The sequence below is a fragment of the Neofelis nebulosa genome, chromosome 5 (assembly GCF_028018385.1).
Source record: "Neofelis nebulosa isolate mNeoNeb1 chromosome 5, mNeoNeb1.pri, whole genome shotgun sequence".
NCBI classification, from domain to species: Eukaryota; Metazoa; Chordata; class Mammalia; order Carnivora; family Felidae; genus Neofelis; species Neofelis nebulosa.
In genome coordinates, this window is record NC_080786.1 from 73,256,718 (window position 1) to 73,268,894 (window position 12,177).

General features: G+C 37.5%; 1 long non-coding RNA gene across 1 annotated transcript in view; it reads left to right on the forward strand.

The window, feature by feature from the left end:
* The first annotated feature begins 374 nt into the window (after window positions 1-374).
* Window positions 375-12,177, forward strand: part of LOC131512219 (uncharacterized) — a 364,923-nt gene continuing 353,120 nt past the window's right edge. The window contains exons 1-2 of the long non-coding RNA XR_009262032.1: window positions 375-529; window positions 782-851. This is a non-coding gene — a long non-coding RNA (uncharacterized LOC131512219). The remainder of the gene's footprint in view (window positions 530-781; window positions 852-12,177) is intronic.

Sequence of the window (12,177 nt, forward strand, 5' to 3'; positions counted from 1 at the left end):
GAGAAATGGCAAACCAATAATTTTTGTCAAGTTTTTTAAGCCAACAGAAATGCTTTTCCACTGCTACAGTTTCAAAAGGCACAGATAAAGCTCATTCACTGAGATGAATGAAAAAGCCATCTGGGGTTTTTCTTTTTGACTTCCTTTCCTTTTCTCCATCCTTGTAATCAAATTTGAGCAAAATCAAATGGGGCTTTCTATGAAAGTACCTTTTGTTGATCTGAACGAGCTGGTAATTTACAAAATACCCTTCCTTTGTGAGGAAGGCTAAAGAAAAAAAGAATCAGTAGCTTTTAAAGCTGGGCCTTAGTGGGACTCTAAATGCAATGAAAGCAGTCTGTGTTGAGAGATTGAAATGCATTTCAAAGCCAGGCCTGACTGGGGTACAAGGAAGAACAGACCTATGTGCATTTTGTAGGAAGAAAAATGTGAATGGAAAAGGGAGAAAGGGAGAGAAACAGGGGGAAAATCTGGATAATACATTAAAGTAACCATAATTTTGGAGATGCATTCGTCTTACTGAAATTGTGTACGTAACCAGTGATACTGAAGTCGGATGTTTGCTCAATCAGGATGCTCAACAATTTGAGCCTTTACTTTAAAGTTTGGAGCTGCGTGGGTTTGTGGAGAAAGTCGGCTTGGGATGTGTGTGATGTTTTTCTCCAACTTTTCCTTTTTCTTCTTTGCTTTGGGATCTTTTGGGAAGTGCCTCAAGAAAACATGAAGATGCTAATATTTCAGACAACTAATGCTTGCTATTTTCCCTCTTTTTGCCTGCTAGATTTCCTCATGGCAGTGATTCTTCTTCAGCCCTTTGACTTCAGAAGGATGGCATAGGAACCTCAAAAACAGTAAGTAATGTGTGATATTTTCTTCAACTCCTATTAATAGTCAGTTGTACTAAAGCTGAAATTTGGTTTGTTGGAGGGGTTTGAAATCATCATGCATGCCTAGCAGGAAAATAGGTTTCGTGTAGCATTTGCATTTTTTGATAGAAATTACTTTTGGTTTGATTTAACTGTTTTTCACAATATTGCTATTGTAATACTGAATGTGTTTTTCGCTATGCTCTATCCTGTATATTCTGATAGCTAAGTATTTTGTGGCACATAATGTGTGCATTCTTAGCACAACAATTTAAGAAGCAATGCAAAAATTGCAGGGAACTATCCTTGGAGATGTTAAGGTTTCTTGTTCCATGCACAACACAATCTTCTTCACACATTTATAGTTTTGACTCCTAACAGTCATATTTTCTAAGGACTTTCTATTTGTGCTTGAAATAAAATTCTTCTATAAATTATATGAGCTTATTTCTTCAAAATAAATATCCAGAGAGAGGCAAGAGTTGTTTTGGTATTACAAGCCAATCAAGCAATTTTTAAGGCAGTTTAAGCTATACATCTTATAATTCAGTCAAGCATTATAACTAAAATAACAATGCTTCATTTGGAGATATTTACTTCCTTTAGGGAAATGAAAAGTCCGTTTTCAGCTTCCTAAAAATAAGACAGACAGGTGTTATCTGAAGACATAATTCTTTGCATTAGAGTATATGTCACAGTATTCTTTTTTAAAATGTAGATGCAGCATTGGTATTTCTAAGTAACTATGGTGCATGCTTTAAATATGTAAATGCCTTAGTCAGAATGAAGCGATATGGGGCAGAATCAGTTCTAATGTCTCTGCAATGGCTTGAACAGCATATGTCTTAGCATGGGCATTGCCAAAGCAAGTGTGACCTGAGAATTACACGTAGGCAACCAGGAGACCTTTGTTTCTAGAGCTAAGAAACAAAACAAGATTAAATGATACCAAGACCTATGTTGTTTAACCCTTAAGGTGACCATCAGCATTTTTTTTTTTTTTGAGATGGGGAATGGAATAGTTTCACAAAGCTCTCTACAGGGCCAAACCCCTCTCCCTTCTAACTGTTTCTCATTACAAATCTAAATTCCTGGAAGTTTGTGTTAAAGATGAAGTCCGTTTTCTCTGCCTCTGCAGCTTTAGGTCTCTTTTCCAACTTCCTACAACATTTATCTTTGCCTGTGGTTTTGAGCCATTTGCTGCCTCCTAATGCCTAACTTTAAAATAGCACACATGGCAAACTGCCAAGAAGGTGGCAGTGGGGTATTGGTTTATATTGGTATTGAAGTTCCAAGGTTGTTGTTACCCATAATTTACAACAGTTACTACACAACAGATGATTAAAACCTGAGGGGTGGGTGGGAGGGAGAAGAGTAAAACTAATTGGTGCCTTTCTTGATGGATCGAAGTGTGTGTGGTTTCTTCCTGTGGAAACAAGTTGGATTGTTGCGATATCTGCATGGACATGATGTTCTAGATTATCTTTGCAGTGCCATTGTAATTATTGCCTTATATATCAAATCTTAGATTGATAGAGAAGCACAATATAGAGATCTTTTGTTTAAGATATGTAATTTATTATACAGCTATGCAAATTTTTTCTCATAATATTGATTTCATTCCCTTTTATGTAAATTAAGTTTGCTGTTAAAATAGTTGCTTTTTTTTTTTAGCTTTTAAAAGAAAAGGTTTATTATTTAGGAGTGTCATTATTGTTTTATTGCTAATCCAAGTTAGTACCTGGGCAGTAATACTTCATCTTTTGCTAACTAGTTTCACGTCTAGTCAATCTTGTAAGCATTTTGCCAAATTTCTTTTTGTGTTTCTTCAAGTACTTTGGGTAAAAGCTAGAGATATTTGTCTTGGTATAGTTGTGAAGACTGTAAAGACATGTTAAGGAGTAGATCATTAGGCCTGAAAATCAACTAAAGTTCCTTCTTGCTCAGTTTATCGATGATTAACTGTTCCAAAGCTTTTGTTAGTGGAGCAGTGAATGTTTTCTTTCTCCCTCAACATGGGTGTAAGCATTATTCTGCAAGCACCTGCATTTAGGGGTACTGCAGAGCTAGATATTTCCCATCTAACCACTGGGGAAAGGGGAGCCTTCTCAAATCTTTTGTTTGTAGGCCTCATATTCCTAGATATAGCAACTGATATATTACACACTTTACTCTTTGCTAAGCCAAAACAAAAATGAACAAACAAAAAACTGCTCCTAGAAAGTTTAGAAATCTGGATCTCTGTGGTGTCTTAAGAAGTTATCAGAGGAAAGAAAGAAAAAAAAAAGGGACACACTTGTTAGGACTCTGAAGCATCTGATAGTGATTTTATTTTTTTCAACGTTTTTTTTTTTTTTTTTTTAATTTATTTTTGGGACAGAGAGAGACAGAGCATGAACAGGGGAGGGGCAGAGAGAGAGGGAGACACAGAATCAGAAACAGGCTCCAGGCTCCGAGCCATCAGCCCAGAGCCTGATGCGGGGCTCGAACTCACGGACCGCGAGATCGTGACCTGGCTGAAGTCGGACGCTTAACCGACTGCGCCACCCAGGCGCCCTGATAGTGATTTTAAAGTTTTGTTTTCCTTTATGTAAAATTAAAAGTTCCTTGGGATTTGTGTTCGGAACCAGGCACTACCTTTTTATGACACTGAAGGTACTGAGGTTTCAGTGTTTTCATGGATGAGCCACAGAACCTAAAAGTGGACCTGAGGCCTGTGCAGCCCCAGTCCTTCCAGGGTAGGAGAGGAGCCCTGCCCCCTGCATAAGCTCTGCCAGTAGAAGCTATTATCTGCAAATTGTTCTTTTATAATCTTTAGTAGGATCAAGTAAATCTGCCCATGCTTTGATGTACTGACAAGCTATAGACTGCTTGACTAAGCAGTGTGTGTTAAGAGGTCACATTCTCTAGTGTTCGGGATGCAGGAAAGTGCTTGGCCTGGTTTTAATTACAGTTTTGTGTTGATGAAGGCTGTGGGCTGATCACTGACATCTTTGGGCCTCGTTTCCCTTAGGTGTCAAATGGGAATGTTATCTGTCCCTTGCTTGGTTTTTTTCTTGCCTCCTATGGATGGGCAGATATTTTGGCAGGAATATGATGGTTGGGTCCGGTCAGCTAAGATGGCGATGACATAATGACAAAGAAGATAAAACCAGGTTTCCAAGACATGCTCCACTGCTAATCCCAGATTGGACCCACGTTTGTCTGACAAAGGGGACAAGGCAAGAGAGTACAGGGCAGGTTTTGATCAATGCCAAGGTCATTCCAATTATTGGTCAGACAATTCCATGAAACTTTAAGCAATAGCTCCAGCATCTGAAGTGGAAGAAAATTCACAGACTTCCATCATGTCCTAAAATTCAGTATGGGGAAACTGGGAGCATAAGAGGCAGAAAAACTCTGTAACACCACTTTTTACAAGGGCTTTGATGTAGGTTTTAGTACAATACAATAGATATAGATGACAACTAAACAATTAGGAATATAGAAAATATGTCAGTTTGACTCAGGAAAAAAAATAACACACATACAAAGGCCATACATTGCAAAGGTTTTGCTTTTGTTTTATGGTGTGTTTTTTTTTTTTTTTTAATTTGTTTTGAGTCATAGACTTGACCAGGGTTTTTAGCAACTACAACAAAAATGGAAAAAAAAAAAACATCAAAAGGGTAACTTCCATATAGTGAGTATTTTATACATATTATCCCTAATCCTCACAACCACCCCAAAGTCTGTTATCATTACCCTCATTTTACAGTGGTGAAAATGCAGGATCAGAGAGATTCCGTAACTGGTCTCTAGATACACAGGAAGCATGTGGCTATGTGGATTAAATCCAAAGTCATACCCTGGGCTTTCCTTGGGCAACACAGATGTCAGCTGTCCCTCAGTCTCTTACATGTACAGAACATCATTCTGTTTTTGTCCAATGCCAACCCACAGCCACAGACCTCAGCTTTCATTGAGGTTCTCTGGTAGAGTACACTTTCATGAAGAGTGAATGAGCAATAGATTGTACTCAGTAAAATTTTACAGTATTTTTTTACTGAAGGAGAGATGAAGTAGGGTGGGTGCGGAGTTTACTTTGCATATCCCACATCAAACCACTTGAATGAACATACATCCCTAGTGAACATTCTTGTTTACAAAGTGCCTTCTTAGTTTGCCAACACTGGGGATTTCTCTCTTTGACCTTTCCTTCCCCATGTTCCATCCAGCTTCCCTACATGTTTTCTTCTATTCCTGGATCCCCCTTTCTCTATCTTTAAATTATTTACACCTCTATTATGCAGCAGCAATATGGTTTTGCCCCAGCTCCTAAAACTAAACTTGCGTATCTAAGCCCAATGCCATGCTTAATACATCCCCAAAAGCCTTCCTGGCAACTTAATAGTAGTGAGGATTATGTAGCAATTGAAACATCCCACTACACATTTTTCATTAGTGAAAGACATTTCATTATGCTTTTGGTTGTATCTACCCCTGCTGATGAGTCCAGGGTGCCATAGCAAAACTTATAACATGCTTCCTTGTGTGGGGCTTTAAAAAGAAAGTTAAGGATGGAGGGAAAGGTGAAGTTAAGAATGAGAAAATCAATAAAGGAGAAAGAAACAACTTACCTAGTAATATAGTGCTAAAAATGAAATCGAATCTCCTTTTTTCAGTTGTGTCCCATAAATTCCTTTGTACATGGAAATTGGAAACTATGTTCTTAATTTACATACTAGACAAACTTGGCCTTGTTTGTCTAATATGTAAATTATAATAATAATTTATTATATTCATATGATACATAATATATAATACAACATATTGTATTGTATATTGTATTGTATTATATATAATAATATATTAAATATAATAATATTATTTATAATAATAAATTTATTATTACTTAAAGAATAATAGAATGCTAATGCCTAGGAAGAGGCCACAGACAATGAAAAATGGAAACCATCTCAAAGGTTTAGAGTTGTGGAAATACATTGAATCATGATTAGGTAGTAGGGCTTTTATCAGTTCAACCTCTGCGTCCTCCTTTTAGAAAATTTGAAAAGAAAAATGCATGAATCATCTATAATGGCTCAACACATATAATTTGGAGTTTGAGGCATGAAGTGAAAATTGAGAAACATTTTACAAAACCTTTTGGAACCCCAGGTTTAGAAATTTTTTAGAGATTCATTTACCTGAACACTACTATATTTTCTGTGTAGTTACTTTCTTTTAAGTTACTCAGGTCTTTGCTTCTGCTTTTTGGCTTCAAGAGTTGATGTTACAAGGTTCTTAGAGCCTTGAACTTGATTGTCAGACATTGTATCTCTTTTAGGAAATGATGTCCAGTCTGCCAGCTATCCAAAATTGCCTATATTGTCATAGCTCTAATGAGTGTGTCTTTCAAGAGTGAATTGAAGGATAAAAATAAATGTCTTTTGATGTTCACAGACTCCTTATAAAGTGCTCTGAAACTAAAATGAAAGATGGTAATATTTTTCTTTCCCTGAGACAGTTATAAGGACAGATTTAATAATGTATAATTTCTTTTGTTGGAAGGGCCGACTCTCTTAAATATGTGCTAGATCATTGCGGGTGAAAAGACGTGGTTATAGTAACAAAAATGTGCTATGAAAAAGTACGCCATAGCTGTCTAAAATTTTTTTTAATGTTTATTTATTTTTGAGAGAGAGAGAGACAGACAGACAGAGACAGAGACAGAGATAGATAGGCACAGAACTTGAAGTAGGCTCAGGGCTCGGCACTGTCAGTGCAGAACCCGTCGCAGGGGCTCAACCTCCAAACTGTGAGATCATGACCTGAGCTGAAGTCGGATGCTTAACTGTCTGAGCCACCCAGGAACTCCTCAATTTTTTTTTTCAATAAACTGAAGGAAGAGCAAAGTGCTTCATCCAACAGAGTGTTTTAGCATCCTAATAGTTCAAAGGTGGGATCTTTCAGTATATAGTAAAATGAAGATGTGTGTACAAGGAAAAGTTAAGGCTTCCCCTCCAGCTTCTGCTGGGAAGCCAGATCTGGAAGTAAGTCCCCCTAAGCATCTAGCAGACCATTTTCAATCTTGCTTGGATGACTTTCCCAGAGTAATTTGGATTTTTTTTTTCTTTTTTGGACTGCTAGGTATGGCCAAGGAGATGGTCACTTGTATATCATAAAAATTCCAAAACAGACAAGTTACTTTTCTTGCCTCCAGAAAAAAAAATTCAGCTTCTTCTACAGATAGCACACTCTGTGATTAACACAATGAAAATGAGAAAAAAAGAAATGGAAAGGATTGGGGTTAGAAGTGTGAAGGTAGGGTAGAGGAGAGAAGATGAGGAAGAGGAAAGGAAAATTCCAGGTATAAACTAAATTTTAAAATACTTTGTGTTTTGATGCCTTTCCATAATTTGCTCAAAGTGTTTTTTATTTAGTGCCCACTATGCATAAGGGGTCAAATACGTTTAAACATTTTATAACCTAAAGTCACACAATTTTAGACTTGTACTCTGCCTTAGGGAGCTTCTAGCACTGGGATTGTCAGCTTGGAGGATGAGCAGTAGAAAGAGAGGGATGAGTCCCCAAGGGGCTTGTCAGGATCTCCAGGTTACTGCATATTATTTTAAAAAGCCTATCGAACATATGTAATATTATAATTTTATATTTGAAAAATTAAGCAAATACTACTGTTTTAATAGTTTAAATATCAGAAACGCGTGCTCCACAGAACCATCTTTGTCTGGTGTCTGATGGAAACAGGCAGAGGGTTGGTCATTTTCAGCCTCCAAAAGCCTCTGGGGGAAGGGGGGCAGCTCTGTTAGATTGTATTTGGTACTGGGGGAGCATAACATTTTACATGTTTATTAAACAGAGGGCATAAGATAAAATAGATTAAGAAACACTGATCAAACCAAGAAGAGCAAGCTGGGGAGGTATACTTTATTAAGCAACATTTATTGAGCTCTCTACCGGGTTTGACAGTCAGGTGAAGATGTCTAGTACAGACCTGGATATGTTAATATGAACTCAGGTGAGTTCTGGGCTCAAGATAGGAACTTGGGATCATATTTCAACAGAAATGTGAAGTAAGTTAAAGACTAAGAGGGGCATGCTGTATTTCACAACAAAGAGATTGTGATTGATTTTGCAAGACCATTTTGGATGGAGGGATGACAGGAAGCTCGACTGCTGTGGGCTAAGAAGAGAGTGGGAGGTATGAGAGAAGAGACTGCATTTGTGATAACCCTTTCAGACGGTTTCACTGGAAAAGGAAAGGACGGGCTAGGGTCAAAGCTGTAGTAGAAGTTGGGAATTAAAGGGGAATAGTTTTTAGATGGGAAACAATTGAATGCAAAGTATTTCAATACATATGGCATACATATTAAATAACTATTAATTCACTGTATGTTTATTGAAAATACATTATGAAGTGGAATATGAGATGAAGAATGCATGGCTCTTGCTGTCAGGAAGTTTGCAAACTAGCTTACTCAATAGGCCATTCGCTAATGATAGCAATGGGCTAGAAATCTTAAGGCTTATCAAAGTAGTATGAACTATGTGGACTAGAATATTGAAGATCAAAAGTTACTCAGTCATATCGGATCAGGAATTGTGAAGAGTCAGGTATTATGGAGAAAGTAGACCTTAAAGGATGAAAAATTGCAACAGAAGGAGTTTGGGCACCAAAGCACAAGGAACTTGAGAGGCCATGTTGAGTGTTAGACTATTATACAAGAGTTTTAGAAGACTATGCAGGAAACATTGGACTTTTATTTCAGTGGCATTGAATTCCAAGTTCATGGATTTGGCTTAATTTTGTGAGCAATTGGAAAGTTTTTGAATAATATAGAGACATGATCCAGAGATCTACATTAGGAAAATGTACTTGGCAACCATACCTGGAAATGTTTGGAGCAGACTGAAAGTGAGGAAACTGGTTAGGAAACTCTATAATAGGCCAGGTGAGAGGGAACCAGAGGCTCAATCAGAGTGGTGACAGTAGGAATAGAATTAATAGAGAGCAAATTAATGCACTCATTAATTTAACAGATACTTACTTTGTACTTACTATGTATTAGGCAGACATAGGACCCCTAATCTCAAGGAGCTCCCAATCAAGTATGTGATGTAAGTAGTTTGTATAATAGAGGGAAATACCTAATGATAAGAGATCACACAGATAGGTTGTGTATGAAGGAAACTAGAAATCAAGGGAGTAAACTTCTAAGAAAGAAAGAGAATTATAGTTTCAATTGTTACCAAGGGAATAGAGTAAAAGGAGACTTGAAATGAGCCTGTTGGGTTTTGCAACATAGAGGATGTCAGTGATGTTAGCAGGAGCAATTTCACTGAAGCAGTGGGGGAAGAATCAGAACTTTATGGATCAAAGGTGGATTGGGAAGTGAGGACTTGATGACAAGGGAGGCAGGAGAGGCATTTTTAGAGATGAACACGAGGCAGTTCCTGGGGTCAAGGTAATGGAGACTAAGAAGGAAAAGATGACTATGAGTTTAAGTCTCAGGAAATGATAGCATCATTTGGCAAAATAGAGAAGTCAGGAGTCAGCCTTAATTTTAAGGGAACTTTGGTTTTTCCCTTGATTGAGTTTGAAATGTAGATAGACATTTTGCCCATGGTTTGGAAAAAAGGTAAAAAATTTAAAGAAAAAGTTTAAAGAGTGTTAGGGCTAGGCACAGCTAATTTAGATTTTCAACTGGTAGTTGAAGCCAAGGTCCTAGAAAGTAAACTGTAGAGGGAGGTGAAGAGTAGAGAGGACAAGAGAAAGGGATGGGGAAGAGGGTAGAGGCCAGTGAGGCTAACTGAAAAGAAGTTCTCAGAAAAGTGAAGGAAACCACCAGGGTGAGTTGTTATTGCAGTCAAGGAGAGATTTGCTTTGTGGTTGTTTAATCTCTTGTGGTTAGAATGTTATTTGCTATAACGCAGAACAAATACCAAGACAATACCATCTGTTTTTGGCAGTTAATAATTATCGGTAATCTTGGGAGCCATTTGTTCCCAAATGGGAATAGCTATTTTCCTAGGTTGAACAAAACAAAAGAAACCAAGTAGTGAGGGACAGTTAAGGCATAAGTGGGATTTCTTTTTTTTATTGTTTCAGGGAAGTGAGAGAACACCTCAGCGAAGGTGAGAGGACACCTTAATATGAAATTGTGGCAAGGATAAGAGGAGAATTGAGCATGTTTTGGAGTCAGACAGAATGAAGAAAGTATTTCTTGAGTGCCTGCTGTATGCCAGGCCCAAGCTGTTTCACATCACTTCAACAATGGTCTTCTGAGCTATGGCTTGCCAGCCATATTTATACATGATAAAACCTAGAGGTTGGGACCTTACCTGGAATCACAAGCCAGTAACTACAGAGCTGGGATTTGAACACAGGTCCACCAGACACTGAAGATACTCCTAGGCTTTATGGGTTTTTTTTTTTTTAATAGTTTTGGTTTCACATAGGAGTAAAGGAAGTGAGGTAAGTAACTGATTAAATAGGCTGTGTGCTCTTACTTAAGTGAGAGGTGAGGTATCTGCTGAGAGTGAGGAGGTCTAGGTAGAGAAAGGATTGAGAAATGTGAAGAATACTTGAAACACTAACTGTAGGGAGTAAGCGTGTCATTAAAACATGGAGAAAAGAAGGGAAGTTTAGGCAGCATGGAATTTTGGTGAACCTTGTTATATAAGGATACCTCAAACTGAGGTCTCTGATACTACAACAGAATCTTTTAAGTCAGGGATCAACAAACTTTTTCTGTAAAGTGCCAGATTGTAAATATTTTAGACTTTGTGGGCCATGTGGTCTCTGTTGCAGCTATTCAGATTAGCTGTTTTATCATGAAAGCAACCATAGATAATGATTGTAAACAAATGACTATGGCTGTGTTCCAATAAAAGTTTATTAACGTTAGGCAGTGAAAATATTCCATATGATATTATAATGATGGATACAGGTCATTACACATTTGTCCAAACTCATATAATATAAAAAATCAAGAGTCAACCCTAATGTAAACTATGGAGTTTGGGTGATAAGAACACATTAGTGTAGATTCATCTCTTGTAACACATGCATTCTAGGGGGGAAGGTGTAAATGGGGGAAGCTATACATACATGTGAGCAAGGAATATATGGGAATTTTTGTACCATTCTCTCAATTTTGCTATGAACCTAAAGCTGCTCTAAAAAATAAAGTCCTTTAAAAAATCCTCTACTAATGGACACTGAAATTTGGATATTCTCACGTCATAAAATATTTTTCATTTTTGACCTTTTTCAACCATTTACAAATAAACCATTATTGGCTCAGGGACAGTACAAAAACAGATGGTGAGCTAGATTTGGTGTAAAGACAGTAATTTGCCCACTCCTGCTTTAGGTTCTTGTTAGAATACATATTCCAGGGTTTTATAGTAGCCTGATTCAATTAGAATAATCAGAGTGGAGCCCCAAGAGTCTGTATTTTAAAATAGCCCCCAGGTAATTTTTTTTAATTTAAATTTATTTTTTATTTTTTAAAATTTACATCCAAATTAGTTAGTATATAGTGAAGCAATGATTTCAGTAGATTCCTTAATGCCCCTTACCCATTTAGCCCATCCCCCCTCCCACAACCCCTCCAGCAACTCTCAGTTTGTTCTCCATATTTATGAGTCTCTTTTGTTTTGTCCCCTCCCTGTTTTTATATTATTTTTGTTTCCCTTCCCTTATGTTCATCTGTTTTGTCTCTTAAAGTCCTCATATGAGTGAAGTCATATGATTTTTGTCTTTCTCTGACTGACTAATTTCACTTAGCATAATACCCTCCAGTTCCATCCACGTAGTTGCAAATGGCAAGATTTCATTCTTTTTGATTGCTAAATAATACTCCATTGTATATATATACCACATCTTCTTTTTCCATTCATCCATCGATGGACATTTGGGCTCTTTCCATGCTTTGGCTATTGTTGATAGTGCTGCTATAAACATGCCCCCAGGAAATTTTTATACCACTTTCAGATTAGTGCTTAAGGACAGAACTAATAAGTAGGGAATGGTTGTACACGGTTCAATGAAAAATGCAGAGGCCCCAGTTCTCAAATCACTGAGTTTAATGCCCAGCAAAACATGACTAGGAGGCAAGGAGGGCCCACAGTAGTCTGGGCAGGGCTTGACATGGAAGGAATGGCAGAAGATGCAAGAGTTGAGTATTCTAAGGTTGTGGTTAGTGTTTCACTGAGTGACCATGCAGGAGGCCTAGGCTTGGTAGGAAAGCAAATGCAGACCAGAAAAGGTTGATGGACTAAAATAATCAGGAGGATTAGAGGG